Genomic DNA, 16,015 nt, shown 5'->3' on the forward strand with positions numbered 1-16,015 from the left:
AAATTGGATAAGGAGCTTGAGAATGATTCTAGAGAAAGAGAAGCCCTCTTGTGTGCACTTTCTGATCAACAAATAATGGGATTAATTGAGAAATCATCTGCAAAGGCTATATGGGACAAGTTGGAGACTCTTAATGAAGGTGACCCTACTATGAAGATTGCTAAACTTGATGGTTACCGAGTGAAATATGAAAACCTGAAGATGGAAGAAGATGAAAGGATTACTGCATTTACGGAAAGGGTAAATGAGATTGTTATAGGAATTCAATATTGTGGCGGAACTCTGAGTGAAGATGAAATAGTTTCTAAAGTTATGAGAGCTTTACCATCGACTTACAAGATGAAGGCTACTGCAATTAATGAATTGAGAAAAATGGCTAATACTTCTGTCAATAGAGATACCTTGGTTGGGAAATTATCTTCTTTTGAGCTTGAAAAAATTTGGACCCTCTGGAGCTGTGAAGTCTGAACTTGCTTTTCATGCATCTGCATCATCAATCGACAAGCAAGATTGGAAAGCTTTATATGCAAAGGAATTGGATGATATGAAAAGAGAAGATGAAGAATTTGAGAAAATTGAAGCCCTATTTAATAGAAGAGTACCTAAAGGACTGATAGGAAGTAAGTATGAAGGAAAAACAACTTTTAAATGTTTTGCATGTAATAAGATTTGTCATTTTTCATCTAGATGTCCTGAAGGAATTCATGATTTGAAGAGAGAGCTAGAAAATATTTTAAGCCTAACCTTGGATATCAGAACACATACATGTACAGGAAAAACAAAGATAAATCATGCTACATAGCGGATGAGGAAGGTGTGACTGATTCTGATAATGAATTGACAAAAGACTCTGCTAGCGATTCCGACAATGGAAATGAGTGGGTGTTCCTGGCTATCAAGGAAGATGTTCTGATACTGGAAGAGAATGTACATGAAGAGAAGGTAATTATTGCTAAAATTGAAGATAAGGATGAATGGGTAATTGATAGTGGATGTTCACATCATATGATTGGAGATAAAGGGAAGTTTCTATTTTTGCAAGAATTTGATGGCGGTCTGGTTAGATTTGGAAATGATAAAGCATGTATGATCTAGGGAAAATAGACTATATCATTGGATGGTAAGCACAATATTGATAATGTTTATTATGTTGAAGGTTTAAGGCATAATCTTTTGAGTGTAGGACAATTGGTGGATAGGGGATTTCAATTACAGTTCAAGGATGGAAAATACAAAATCATTACCAGATTTGGTTTGGAGATTGAAACCGGTACACAGACAAAAGGTAATATATTTCATTTGAATTCCACTGAGAAGACATGTTTGATTGCACAAATTGATGAGAGTTGGCTATGGCATAAAAGGCTATGTCATGTTAATTTTGATTGCATTGTAAAGATTAGTTCAACTAAGGCAGTTAGAAATATACCTAATATTGTGAAGCCCTATAATCCGATATGTAAAGAATGTCAAATGGGAAAATAGGTCAGAACCTCTTTTAAGAGTATACAAGACAAATCTAATGATGTTCTTGATCTTATTCATACTGATTTGTGTGGCCTTGCTAGAGTTAAAAGTTTTCAAGGTGATAGATATTTTATGCTAATCATTAATGATTATTGTAGAATGATGTGGGTTACTTTTCTAAGGGAGAAATATGAGGCTTTTGAAAAGTTTATAATCTTTAAAGATAAAGTTGAGATAGAGATATGATTGAAGATTAAATGTTTAAGGTCAGATCATGGTGGAGAATTCAAATCCGATGAGTTTGCTAACTTTTGTGAGAAGCATGGTATAAGGAGACAATTTTTTGCTCCCCAAACATCTTAGCAGAATGGAGTTGTGGAAAGGAAGAACAAAACTATCTTGGATGCTACTAGAACAATGATGATGGAAGCTAGTCTACCTCATATCTACTAGAGAGAAGCAGTGAGAACAACAGTTTATACATTCAATAGAGTATATCAAAGGAGAAATTGGTAAGACACCTTATGAATTATGGTTTGGCAATACACCTATAGTTAAGTATTTTAGAATCTTTGGTAGTAAATGTTATATTAGGAGAGATGATATCATTGGAAAATTTGATCCTAGATGTGATGAAGGAATTTTTCTTGGTTATTCTAATGAAAGAAAAGTATATAGATGTTATAACAAGAGATTGCAGAGAATTGTGGAGAGTGCTAATGTCAAGGTGGATGAGTTGAATAGAAGTCAAATCAGAGTTTATGAGCAAGAACCAACAGTGGAAATGATCATAACTGAATCGGTAACACCTTTACCAAAATAAAATGTTGAACCAATTACTCCGGTAGTATCAAAAAATTCAATAGTAATTGAAGAACCGGGAAGAGGAACAGAGAGTCAGAAGACCCCTAGGTATATGAGATTGAATCATTTAGAAGATCAGATCATTGGGGATAAGAACAATAAAGTGATGACAAGGAGATTAGAACTAATGAGGTATATTTAATTTCTCAAGTCGAATTGGTATCATTAATTGAAGAATGTAAAGATGAATGTTGGATGAAAGCTATGGAAGAAGAATTAGATCAGATTGAGAAGAATAACACTTGGACTTTAGTTCCCTGACCTAAAAATAAGAATGTTATTGGAACTGAATGGGTTCTTAGGAATAAATTGAATGAAGATGGACAAGTTGTAAGGAATAAAGCTAGATTGGTTTGTAAAGGATATTCTCAAAAGGAAGGAATTTATTATAGTGAAACTTTTGCACCTGTAGCTAGGATTGAAGCTGTAAGATTATTTCTTGCCTATGCTGCACATAAAAACTACAAGGTTTATCAGATGGATGCCAAGTGTGCATTTTTTAATGGGGATCTTGATGAGGAAGTTTATATTGAGCAACCCAATGATACAAACATGGTTTGCAGGTTAAGGAAAAGCTTTATATGGATTGAAACAAGCACCTAGAGCTTGGTATGCAAGGTTAGATAAATATCTTTTGAAGCTTGGATTCACTAAAGGTAATGCTGACAATAATCTATATTATAAAGTCACTAATATTGATATATTGATTATTGAAGTTTTTGTTGATGACATCATTTTTGGAGGTGAAGATAAGTTGTGCATGGAATTTTCTAAGAATATGGAGAAATAATTTGAAATGTCTAAGATTGGGGAAATGAAATTTTTCTTAGGTTTGCAGATTACTCAGACTGATAAAGGTATTTTCATTTGTCCAACTAAGTATGCTAGGGAATTGTTGAAGAAATTTGGTATGGTAGATTCTAAACCAGTAAGTACTCATAAGGTTACAAGTTATAAATTGACAAGGAAAGATGAATCTGCACCGATAAATCCTACAAGATACAAATCTATGATTGGAGGTCTGCTTTATTTGACTCAGACTAGGCCTGACATAATGAATGTTGTTTGTATTGCATCTATATTTTGGAGTGATCCTAGAGAAAATCATGAGAGTGCAGTGAAAATAATTTTTAGATAGTTGCAAGGTACATCTGAATATGGTTTGTGGTACCCTAAGGATGATGAATTTGCTTTATGTGCATATATAGATGCAAATTGAGTAGGAGATGTTGATGACCAAAAAAGTACTTCCGGTGGAGCTTTCTTTCTTGGAAAGAAGTTGGTTTCATGGATCAACAAGAAACAATCATGTACTTCTTTAACTACTGTTGAAGCTGAGTATGTTGTTACTGCTACTAACTGTACACAAGTTCTATGGATGAAGCAAATGTTGAAGGACATTAAAGTGCATTGCACTAGACCGGTAGTTATTTATTATGATAACTCTGCTGCTATTGACATATCAAAGAATCCAGTATTTCACTCTAAGACAAAGCACATATCTATCAAGTATAACTTTTTGAAGGAGAAGGTGGAAGAAAATGAAGTTAGACTGGTTTATGTGAGCACTAAAGAGAAGAATGCAGATATTTTCACTAAACCTTTGCCTAAAGAATCATTTGAGCACCTGAGAGATAGATTAGGGGTTTTTCCCCTCTGACAGAGAACTGATTGATGTTATTTGGCATCAATCCGGTATGCATTATCCGAGATATTATTCATTTTGGCATTGATGTGGGGATGGTACTGCTCAGGGGGAGTAGTTAGCCTTGTATTTTAGTGGATTTTTTTTTTGCTTTGATATTTATGTCACTTTTCTGACATTGATGTCAAAGGGGGAGAGATATATATGAATAAAAATGTTTTATAGAGATATCATTCATAGGGGGAGTTTGGTCTTTATTTTAGAACATCATTGCTATATCTTTTTTGGGAGATTGTTGGTTGTCTTCCATTGGGGGAGACTTGTTTGGCATTTCTTGGCACTTGGATGTTTTTCACATCTAGTGTTGCCATCAATGCCAAAGGGGGAGATTGTTGGCTATTTGGAGGAATTGACTATGTGTTACATTGATGTTTTGTCATTGATGTCAACACTAGCTATTTTGGATGCTTTACCGACATCCTTTTGGTCCTGGTAGGTTGTTTGGTTTCTAGTTAGATTTGATCTGGTATGCTCCGGTATGTTTGGGTTATGGAATTGGCTTATTCATGCTACTCAGGTTCATGTCCAGTCAGTTGGTTTTGTTCTGGTGATCAGACACTATCCTATTTGCTAGAAAGCTTGGTTTGTGGTTCCAGTGAGGGTTTCACTGACAGAGCTTTGATGAAGATCTTTGATTAATTGCATAAGTGGTGTTGGTACGGCTTCTGGTGGAGTTCCAGGATGTTGATGGTGGTCACGTTTGAGACTTAGTTGATTAGGATTATTGCTTTGGCGTGTATGGACCTATATTGGGTCCTGATGTATCTAGGTTATGGACCAACTTAATGTAATGTGTGGATTAGACCTCTCGATGTGTTTTCGAGATGTCTTATGGGTTGGATATTATTTGTTTAGTCTTAGACCCACATGTTTATAATTATGTAATTGTTTTATTGTCTGGTGGCTATCCTTATTGATTATGGCCAAGGGTTTGTATATATATGATGTAAGATCTCATTGTAGATCATCATGGGAATGGGAAATGGATATGTAAGGAGCGAATAATGTAATAATCATTTAGGTAGAGGATTTGGTTGATCGTTGGTGATCGAGTTGGGTTTAAGTAAGAGGATTTAGTCCTCCAGTATTGAGCTTAACTGGAACTGTATTCAGGCATAGGAGATGTTATCTTTGCAGTTCATTCATCTCTCTGGATTGTAGTCTAGATTTCTATGTAGTCAATGAGACTCTTTTTGTGATGAGAAGTGTGCTCTAGGATGTTGGCCTTCTTGCAAGTGCAGACCCCTCAATTGTAATTCACATACTTATTGCAGAAGTATTATTTGACTGTGGGTAGGCTTCCCACCATGGTTTTTCCCTTTACCGGGTTTTCCACGTATAAATCTTGGTGTCATGTGGATGGTATTTATTCTCTAATTAATGCTTATGCTTAATTGGTTTATCTTCTATTTTGGTATTTTGTTTATGCATTCCGGTATTGATCTTTTGGGTTCCGATATTAAAGTTTTAATTGCTTAAGATTCCGATAATTTGATAACAACTGATTCACCCCCCCTTTCAGTTGTCTTCCAGTTATTTGAACTCTCTAACAATGTATTTCCCCTTGTATGCTTATGTATATTGTGTGCATCTTTTATTTATTGATGGAACCATGACTGTGTTATTCATTAGAATATTTTATGAGTGAGATGAAATTGTGATCTTGACATTATTTTGGATAGTCAAGAAAGGATTGTTTCTTTTGTCTTCATTTTTATGTTTATACATCTTATGAGCCCATGATATCATTACATTAGCATTAGGATGTGGATTTTATCATGCCAAAAAAATTCCATTACTCTTGATAGTATCACATTACTAGTCTTCCTTATGCTAGGTTGGGTGTCTGTTGTGTCATGAAAGATTCCGAGGAAGTGTAACTACTTAGTGGTAGGGTGGAAACATGCTCCGACAATATTCTCACCTATGGTGTTATTGAGGGAGACATATATTGAGAGTTCCTGTCATGGTGGCCTTCATTTTTGAACATTACATAATCAATATTTTTGACCTTGTGGTGAATTATAAAAATATGTTTCCTTATGTTATTTCTTTTATTTGGCTTATGTACTACATCTTTATGTTTTGAATGCAATTTTATGTCTCTATATTGTGTATTTGAGCATGTGGCATTAATGTCTTCTTGTTGATGCGTAATTTATGAGTTATATTAATTTAATATTGTGGTGGTGCTTATATTTATTTGCACAACCTAAGATGAGTAAAATCTAACAAAGGATCTACTATTTTCTTTCTTTTAGGATAGACCAAGGCTATTAATATAATATTTCCATACATAGCCATGAAGATTTCACTCTTGTCATGCCCAACTTTTGGGCACAAAAATGGAACAACAAATTTTTTTTGACGTCATGAACTCGCAACATATCCTACAATATAATAACTTTATTGGAGGTTTGTCTTATCTAGGGTGTAAATAAATTTACTTACAAAGGTTGGGTTAATTAACCAACTCGAACGAGCGACTTGTTTGAAGGAAAATAATTAGCATCACGGATTAGTTAGCTAGCTCAATTTCCTAAATCAAGTTGTCGCTAATTAAAACAAGGGTTAATTGGTTATCTTAATGTATTAAATCATTCCCAAACATATAATGATAATGCTATTAATTTATTGATGCACATGTAAATCTATTATTTAAATCCAACCGATGAGGGTTTGAATTTCTATAATGTTATTTGCTCACTAAAACCGACAATAAGCTAAAGCCAATTCTAATCTTCCCTAAACCCTTAGTTTTGACGATTTAGTTTCGATCTGGCCAAAATCGGACTTAAGGGCTTAAGGTTCATTAATTTACAAATTCCTCCTTTTAAATTTTCCTAATGTCCAAATATATTGGGGGAAAGTCTATTGATTAATTAAATATATATTAATGAATTTAACGTATAGTTTACCCAACTATATTAATCCTTTATTTTTAACCCCTTGAGTTAACTATGTTAAAATTTAAATTTTCTAAAGAATAAAAAGACATATAATAATTCAATTATTAAATTAACCCCAAATATATATTAAAATCAAATTTTAAAATTCCAATTTAAATTTCCCATCCCTAATTTAAAATTCTTTTTAAATAAAGAATTCCCCTTTTCCTAAAATGCTAACCCTAATTAAAAACTACATTTTAATGTATATATATATATAAAATTCCTAAAATGCTAACCCTAACCCGAAATTGGGTTAGGGTTGCATTTCTATATATTACCACTTGTTTTATTTTCTTATTATTTTATGCCCTAACCCGGAATGGGTTAGGGTTTATTAAAAACCCTTTTTTTCAATTGTTTTTGGAGTGTGAGATTGCAGGTACGACGGAGGGTTTCGAAGTGGGAAGAGGCGGGGAGTTTGGTGCGGGGTTCACCCAGGCGCCGCTGTGTGTACACACAGTGGCGGCAGCGCCGCCCACTGTGTGCACACACAGTGGCAGACGGCGTAGCCGCCGCCCACTGTGTATACACACAGTGGCGGGCGCCGCTCACTGTGTGTAGCACAGTGGCGGTTGCGTCCGCTCCACTGTGTTACACACAATGCGGTGCCCTTCGGCACCGCCCACTATGTGTAGCACAGTGGCTCAGCTGTGAGCCGTTCACTGTGTAACACACAGTGGCCCGCGGCTTGGTGCCCGCGATTTCCCCTTTTTTTTTTAAAAAAAATATTTTAATATTTCGCTCTTTTTTTTTTTAAAAGAACTTTTAAGTATGTAAATATAAATATATGTATATATATATATATTTATATATATATTTATATATATATATATCCATTATCATGTTCAGATTCTATACGAATATCTCCTTTTTTTTTGGTATCTCTGGATTATGTTTTCGGATGCAGGGATGGATATGTTTATATATATATATATATATATATATATATATACAGGATTAGGAAGTTTATTTGAAATTAATTTTAACATAGCAGCATGCAATGCTCTATATATTTTGTAACAGGGATACACAAGTTCAGAATATATCTCTTTTTGTTATTGCAGGGGTATGCACATATAGCAGTTTATATATATATTTATATATATATAAGTATATATTTTTCAATATATATACTTATATATTTATAGATATATATAATTAAATGTTAAAATAATAGGGCTGAAAACCCTTATATTGTTTTGAGATTCTAACATCTAAACATTCTGATCTTAGTCTTTTAACAACATTATGAATGAACCTTATTTTTCTTCCCTTTCCTTTCTTTTTTTTAACAGTCATAAAATAACAGTAATTTAAACTATGCAAGTAATAATGAAACCTAGTGCATTTTTTTTTTTTTTTTATATTGTAGCAAATAAACAAGTTAATAGACCAGATTTAGATGTAGTCTACAGCAACAAAATAGACATCAAAATTTAAATAAAAATTACATTGCTTCCAGAATAATAAGTTACAATAGCCCATTTATAAAAATGGGTGAATAATCTAACCAGTCTTCTCATTCTTAATCTTTATATAGAGAATAAAAGAAATCAACCTAAAACTCCTTATTCACATATATTTATTTTGCTACAATTCATAAAATTACATTTTCTTTTTGCTTTTCTGCATTTAAATAGGAAATCTGTATCTGATTAAAAATCTGCAACCAAACAAATCTGTAACTCTTAGTCTCTTTTCCAAGCAACCTGCATGTAAAATTTTAGGGCTGTGACCATGGGATGCTCACCTCCTAGCCTAGGCTTACCAGAAGCCACCCCCGAGCTAGGAGAATCAAGACCTAGACGGGGTTACAACCAAGCAATACAACAAGCAAAGGGGAAGAAAATTACACAACAAAGACACCCTTTCCCAAGCTGAAAACTCCATCACAAAATGTGATGCCTTACTAGGGTGGAAGTGGACCAAGTACCCTAGGGGAGAAATCTGCTAAATAAAACTTACAGCCAACTCATGGCACCCATGACTACATAACCAGAATTCATCCTTAATCCCTACACCCTTATGACCCCCAACAAGGCAAGCATGCCATATTTGCTCCCCCTTATGACCCCCAAGTGTAATAACACAAAAGAAAGTAGCAAGGGTCTCATGGACAGACCCTTGAGATCACTCTCAAAATGAGAGCCTCTCACCCTAAGGGCTGTCAAGCTCCTTCCACCCCCAAGACCAATCTTTCCTCCCAAGGAAAGGATGGTCTTGAACACTCCCCAAACACAACATTACATAAAACAGAAATAACAAGAACACATAAATTTTACAATACAACACAAATAAAGAGTTATAGCAATTTCCATTCCAACATTCTATAACATTTTTATATTTACATAAGAGGGTAAAAATAACACCAACCTTGACCTACCAAAGGAAATCTAAGGGAAAGCTTGATGAAGAGCTGCCCAATCCTCTAATTCTTTTCTGCAATTCCTTTTTCCCCCAAATCTGCTATCCTAAGACTGATTTTCCTCCAAAATTTTCCAAAAATCTCCAAGGATGGAGAGTGGGTGATTAGCTCACTAAGCTTCCATTCTTAGCCTAAGAAGGCCTCTCTCACTCCTTCCAACCTCTTGGATAGAGTGAGGGATCCCCCATTGGATTGGTCTTCCCTAGGTCTTACACACTCCCTAACCTAGGTACCTAGAGAAGGGAAATGGAATGGGGAAGAGGGATTACTCCCTTCAAGAAGGTTATCCTACCAAGGAGGGCACTCTTATAGATGGAATTCGTCCATCTTGGGAAAACCACTTTTTTGGGTGGTTAAACAAGTGCTAAGGGAAAGACACATGGCCAATTTTGGCCTTCACCCATAGGTACCCCATGAGGCCTAATAGAAATGCTCTAAAATTGACTCTAGGAGTTGATTTGACCCTCAGAAAGTCCACCTGAAGTTAACCTATAGGTCAACTCTGAGTTGACCTTTCTTGTGGCTCACTAACCTAGATTTCTTGGTTCCTTCAAGGATAATTAGGAGATATAACAATTAACAAAAATAAAACTTTCCAAAAAGGTGACAAGACAATTTGCCAACACAACATACTACATAGGTGTCAAGTGACACTACAACATAATTCCACATCACAATTACATACATGGCAATTGTCCCTAAAACAATTTAAACAATTCAATAAATACAATTTACACTCATGCAACATTTTACATTTACAAATAAAATACAATACATACGGGGTGTTGTCACTCCAAATAGACAACCCCTGGTTTTACTAACACACATAGGCCTAGGCTTGATTCTCCATAATATTTCCATGGTCACATGGATAATCTCCTGCACATCTCAATTTAAACATTAGTACTTCCCAATAGCCTCATATAATATAAAATACATAATCAGAATACAATACATCCATTCTGCAAAGACTTGTCATTATAAAATACGATTTGTCACAAATCAAAGCAATTCATCATAATCCTCAAAATTTGATCCATCTACAAGATATGCAAACATATTTCTAACATTATAACAAATCCTGAAATTCGGATAATAACATACATCATCACAATATTTCCCTAATCTGGAATCATATAATATTCTATAATCCACAAGGCATAGAAATGGAGCATCAAATATATATCAATATTACCAAAAATCATGGGATCATAAAAAAGTTCTATATCCATAGTGTGTCAAAACTAGCATCCAAAATAGTTCTAATATGAAAATAACTGAAGAGATAGGATAGATCGGGGTAGGGCCTCACAACTCTCATTTCAAGATTTTTCCTCATTTTCAAAAACAAGATTTTATAACTTCATAATTTATATTGAATTTATTTTAAAATATCAACAATGTTTATAACCTTTAACAACACAAATACATACATGTTCAAATGAGAAAATAACCACATAAACTTATCATTTGGGTGAAAATTAAGTACGCCTATAAGTCCTACAACACCAAGCTATGTTCTCTAAACGTCTACTTATATCCTATAACATGCTTTTAAATCTCATGGGCTTCTTGAATGTGAGATGATCTCTCCATAACAACTATTACATGTGATAATTTTCCCTCTTTTCTTTAGAACGTGCCCTTTAAATCTAAGCATCAAAACTAAGTTTTGTGCCCATCATGATAACTATCTTCAATACCTGTAATGTGGTATCAATTCTTGACAACAAACCCTCTTTCTTTTGGTTTCAACGTGACCCATTTGTGAGAGGAAAACCTAAAACATGGATCTCTTTTTAGACTTTGACCTTTTCCATCACTACCATGTTTTCTCTAATGGGAGGGTTTTTCATGAGAAGTTAGAGAAATAAACATAACATTAAACTTTCCCTTGTACTTGGCACAAAAATTGTACCCAATTCCCTTTAACATATGTAGCATCCTAAAATTGCACCCTTTGCAATTATGACCGTATTTAGGGCTCTCACCTTAGTGTTCTCATCCCTATGCTTGATCAAGACCCATTTATGAATGTACCATGCAAAATTGGCATCAATGTCACATTCTACCTTACATTTCACCTTAACCCTGGCCCAAATATGGGGTAGGACCAAGGCATGGCGTCTTGTTTCTCATTGGGACCATGGTGCCATGCCATGGTCCTCCCTAATTGGGGCCTAATTTAAACCCTTTTCCCTATCCAAAATTTGGGCAGAAATACCCTCCTTGTGTCAGCCTATGTCGAAAAATTAATATGTTTGATGACGAGATAGTATATAAGGAGGTATTCCCCTCTCATTTGGATAGAAGAGGGACACAAGGGATAAGTGGGAGAACTAAATTAAAACAATCAAGCATTCAAACATTCATCATCAAGCATTTCTAGGTTGCATATTCTTCATCTATCCATTATGGAGCAACATTACATCATTCATTTGCAAGCATGTGTGTGATTAGGGTTTTATCATTTTCATATAGCAAATTTGATTACATTAAAGAAACAAAGTATCATTACCAGTCATTGTAGATCTGGGGTATATCCTTCCACCATTTTATTTTAGCATTTGTAATATTTCATTCAAGGTTGATTCCAAGCCAGGGTTTGACTTAGGCAAACCCTTATTCTCAACCTATTACTCCTTCTTTCTGTGTATAGGAAACAAGTGTAGAGTTGTACTCTTCAGAATAAGTTTTATTCACAGAGATGAATCATCCCCCTTTGGTGTGCAAAAAATTCAGAGGACTATTGTTATGTGCCATGGTCCTGGCTTTTTGGAAGTTTTTTCAAGGATCAGATCCGTCTCGGCTTATATTGCTCAGATCTTGGTGCATTTGAAAATCCCATATTTGTAGCTCACTGTTTTCTCAGTTCTACCTTCATTTTCAGCATTTTGCCTTAATTCAACATTTCATTTTACAAAAGAGGAAATCAAAATTAATTAAATTCATTTAGCATGTAGTCCTCATCTGATTTGTGACTAAATCTAGTTGATTCCCTTCCCTCTTTTGAATGTAATGTCCCAAGTGAAATTGATTTAATGGTTTCTCCTTTCTATGTTGCAAACCCTAAGTTAATTTTCCACATTACAACATAAAATTAGACTTAAAATTTTTTAACTTTAACAAAACTTTACATGACTATGGGAAAAAAGTATTAGCAATACCATCAACAAAAAGCATTTATAGTGAAGATTCACTTTTTACGTGGCCTATTTTTTGGTCAATGAGAGCATCTTCTAGGAGGTAGAGAATATTCCTCTATTGATGATATATTGACATCAATATGAAATATGTGATACAGACATCTCAAGCCCCCTCTCCTAACCCCCATTTTATATAAAGATGCTATTTTTTTGCTTTTTACCATAACTTGGGGATACAAATTTGAAATCAAGAAAACAAGATATCATTGAAAAGATGGTTCCAAGAATGTTTTAGTGCTGCAAGTTTATTTATGATATTTTTTCTAATGGTTCATGTTATTCGTCAAATTCAAAATGCCATTTTTCTTCCAATATCACAAAATTTTGTCTATATCTTCAATTTTATTGATTCTCATGGCCTTGAAAAGGTATTTCAAAACTCTTTAGATCCATATAGGCATGTTTTCTAGAAACTAATCCTCATATATTTTATTTGTTTTTTGTGCTTTCACATTTTGGTCAATTAATTGGATATTTTGGCACTTGAAAATGATCATTTGGTTTTGGATTCTCAATTCTCAATTCTTCCACATTATGGAATGACTTCTTCAATTTCACTAATGGGCTTTTTCTTCCTAAGGGGAAAAATGTAGTTTATAAGCAATGGATCATGTTTAGTTCTTAGGATTTCATAATTGGCACATTGAATAGTTTTTATGTGGGGATTCACATCATAATTTTATCTTGGGTGTGCATCCATTGTAATTATGTGATAGAAGAAATCCTTGGGTGGTCATATTGAGTCTTCCTTCAATCATTCTTTCACTGGTGTAGTTATTTATGTTTTACTCTTTTTGAGAGCAATTTTTCCCTATTCTCCTTTTCTATGGTTATGAGAGATTCATTTTCTTTATACATGGGTACCTCATTAGGCATTGTATTTGGGATCCATCCATGCATCCATATTTGCATTTTTCATTAGGCTTTTAGCTTCTCTCTAAGTTGATCTTAAGGAAGAAGTGTTGGAGTAATTAGGAAATTACATTAGTAATTAATTGATCAATCATTAATTACTTGGGTCCCTTATTATTTTATTTCACATAAACTAAATTTAGGACTGGTTTTTTATATTAAATTGAGTTGTATTTAGGTCATAAATTGTCTTATAGTATATGTTGAGGACACTTGTCATGATCTAAGTTAAAACTCACCTAGGGTTTTCATCCAAAATTTTATCTTTTGTAGCATCATAAGTTGTAACCTCTTTATAATTTCACACTCCTTTTTGGGACCTTTCTTTAGTGCCCTCTCATAGCTCATTTTAAGCCTATTTCTATCCTTGTCACTACCAAACTATCATCATATGATTATTTGGTGATCACATCCTATGTCTTGGGCTTGTGCACTCTACATCCATCATTCATTTACCCTTTTTTGAGAGGAATATTAAACCTAACATTCTACCCAAAAAGGGCCCAAAATGAAATGTGTCAAAATGTTGGTTCCTGTCATTTATTCTTTAATCTCTATATTTTGATGACTATTGGAAGTCAACCTAAAATAAGAAATAGGATGTGAATCCTATATAAAGCAATATTGAGCAAGTATTTTTAGACTTGAGCATTATGGAGCAACAAGCTACAACAAGATAGATGTAAGTGTATTTTCATGATTGATTCTTTTATGTCTTATCATGTCATGTTATTGCATCAACCCTTGAAGGTCTTATCCAAAGATCATTTCATCATCACTATTTTCAAGCATAAGATAATATCATTTCAATCCAACATCTCCTTAAGGTTTTTAGTCTTTTTGATACCAAGGGTAAGCTCTCTTCAAATCATAATTGTTTTAGTGGAGATGAATTCCTCCTTGGGGTTTGACCTAGGCAAACTCCTGTACAACATAACTTTTTCTCTTTGTCTATGTGCATGTTACAAATTTGACAACAAAAAGTGACATAATTTTGTAAAGTAGATTGAGACATACATTTCCAAATTTCAAATAAGTGAAAATTTAGGACTAATCTAGTTAGCTCTATAGTTAGGTTGAAAATCTGATAATGAAAATCCACCAGGTTGCTCAATGTAGACTTCTTCCTCAAGATCACCATTCAAAAAGGCCGACTTGACATCTATCTGATATACCTTGAAATCCTTATAAGAAGCATATGCAAACAATAGTCTAACAAATTCAAGTGTAGCTACTGGAGAAAAAGTCCCCTCATAATCAATCCCTTCATTTTGTGAATATCCTTTTCATACCAATCTTGATTTATTCCTAACAACTTCACCAGCTTCATTCAATTTGTTCTTGAATACCCATTTAGTACCAATCACATTCTTGTATTTAGCTTTAGGAACAAGTTCCCATGTGTTATTCTTTTCAATTTGATTCAATTCTTCTTCCATAGCCTTCATCCAATTTTCATCTTTGCAAGATTCGACAACATCTTTAGGTTCAATTTTAGAAATCAAACATACCTCTTTAGCAGCTTCTTCTAGGTATCACGTCTTTTATTTTTATCACCAATGATATAATTTTTAGAATGACTAAATTTTACATACCTTGGAGTGTTCTAGTTATTCTGATTTTGAGGTTCCTACACCTCTTCACTGGAAGCAACAATATCTAGGTTAACTGCCTCTCCGGATCATTCTGCTTCAATTCTTCAATCTGAATTTGCGTTAAAACAATATTATAGTCATCATCATATTCACATGCCTTGATTTCTGTTCCATGGTTCTCATCAACCTTCACATTCACAGTTTCCACTATCTTTCTTAGTCTCTTATTGTAGCACCGGTAGGCTTTTCTCTTTGTTGAATATCCTAAGAAAATTCCTTCATCACTTCCCACATCAAGCTTTCCTATATCCTCATCTCTCTTGATATAACACTTGATTCCAAAAATTCTGAAATATCTCAGTAGGAACATGACCAAACCATAGCTCATAAGGAGTCTTACCGGTATCACCTTTTATATGCACTCGGTTAAATGTGTAAACACCAGTGTTAAAAGATTCTCTCCAATAGATCTTCAGAACATTCCCTTCAATCATCATAGTCCTTGCAACATCCAAGATAGTTATGTTCTTCCTTTCAACAATTCTATTCTGCTGTGGGGTTCTAGGAGTAGATAATTGTCTTCTAATTCTATACTTCTCATAGAATGAGTCAAACTCACTGAAACAAAATTCTCCTCTTCTTTCAGATCTTAGACATTTCATCTTCAATCCTATCTCAGTTTCAACTTTTTCTTTGAATATCTTGAATTTGTCCAATGCTTCTGAGTTTTCCCTCAGAAAGGCAACCCCATCATCCTGGAATAATCATCAATCAGTAACATAAAATATCTATCACCCTACACACTTCTTATACTTGTAGGTCCACATAGGTCATTATGCACAAGATCTAGCAATCCATCACATGTATACTGCTTACTCTTGAAATAAATT

The sequence above is a fragment of the Cryptomeria japonica genome, chromosome 6 (genome assembly GCF_030272615.1).
Source record: "Cryptomeria japonica chromosome 6, Sugi_1.0, whole genome shotgun sequence".
Lineage (NCBI taxonomy): Eukaryota > Viridiplantae > Streptophyta > Pinopsida > Cupressales > Cupressaceae > Cryptomeria > Cryptomeria japonica.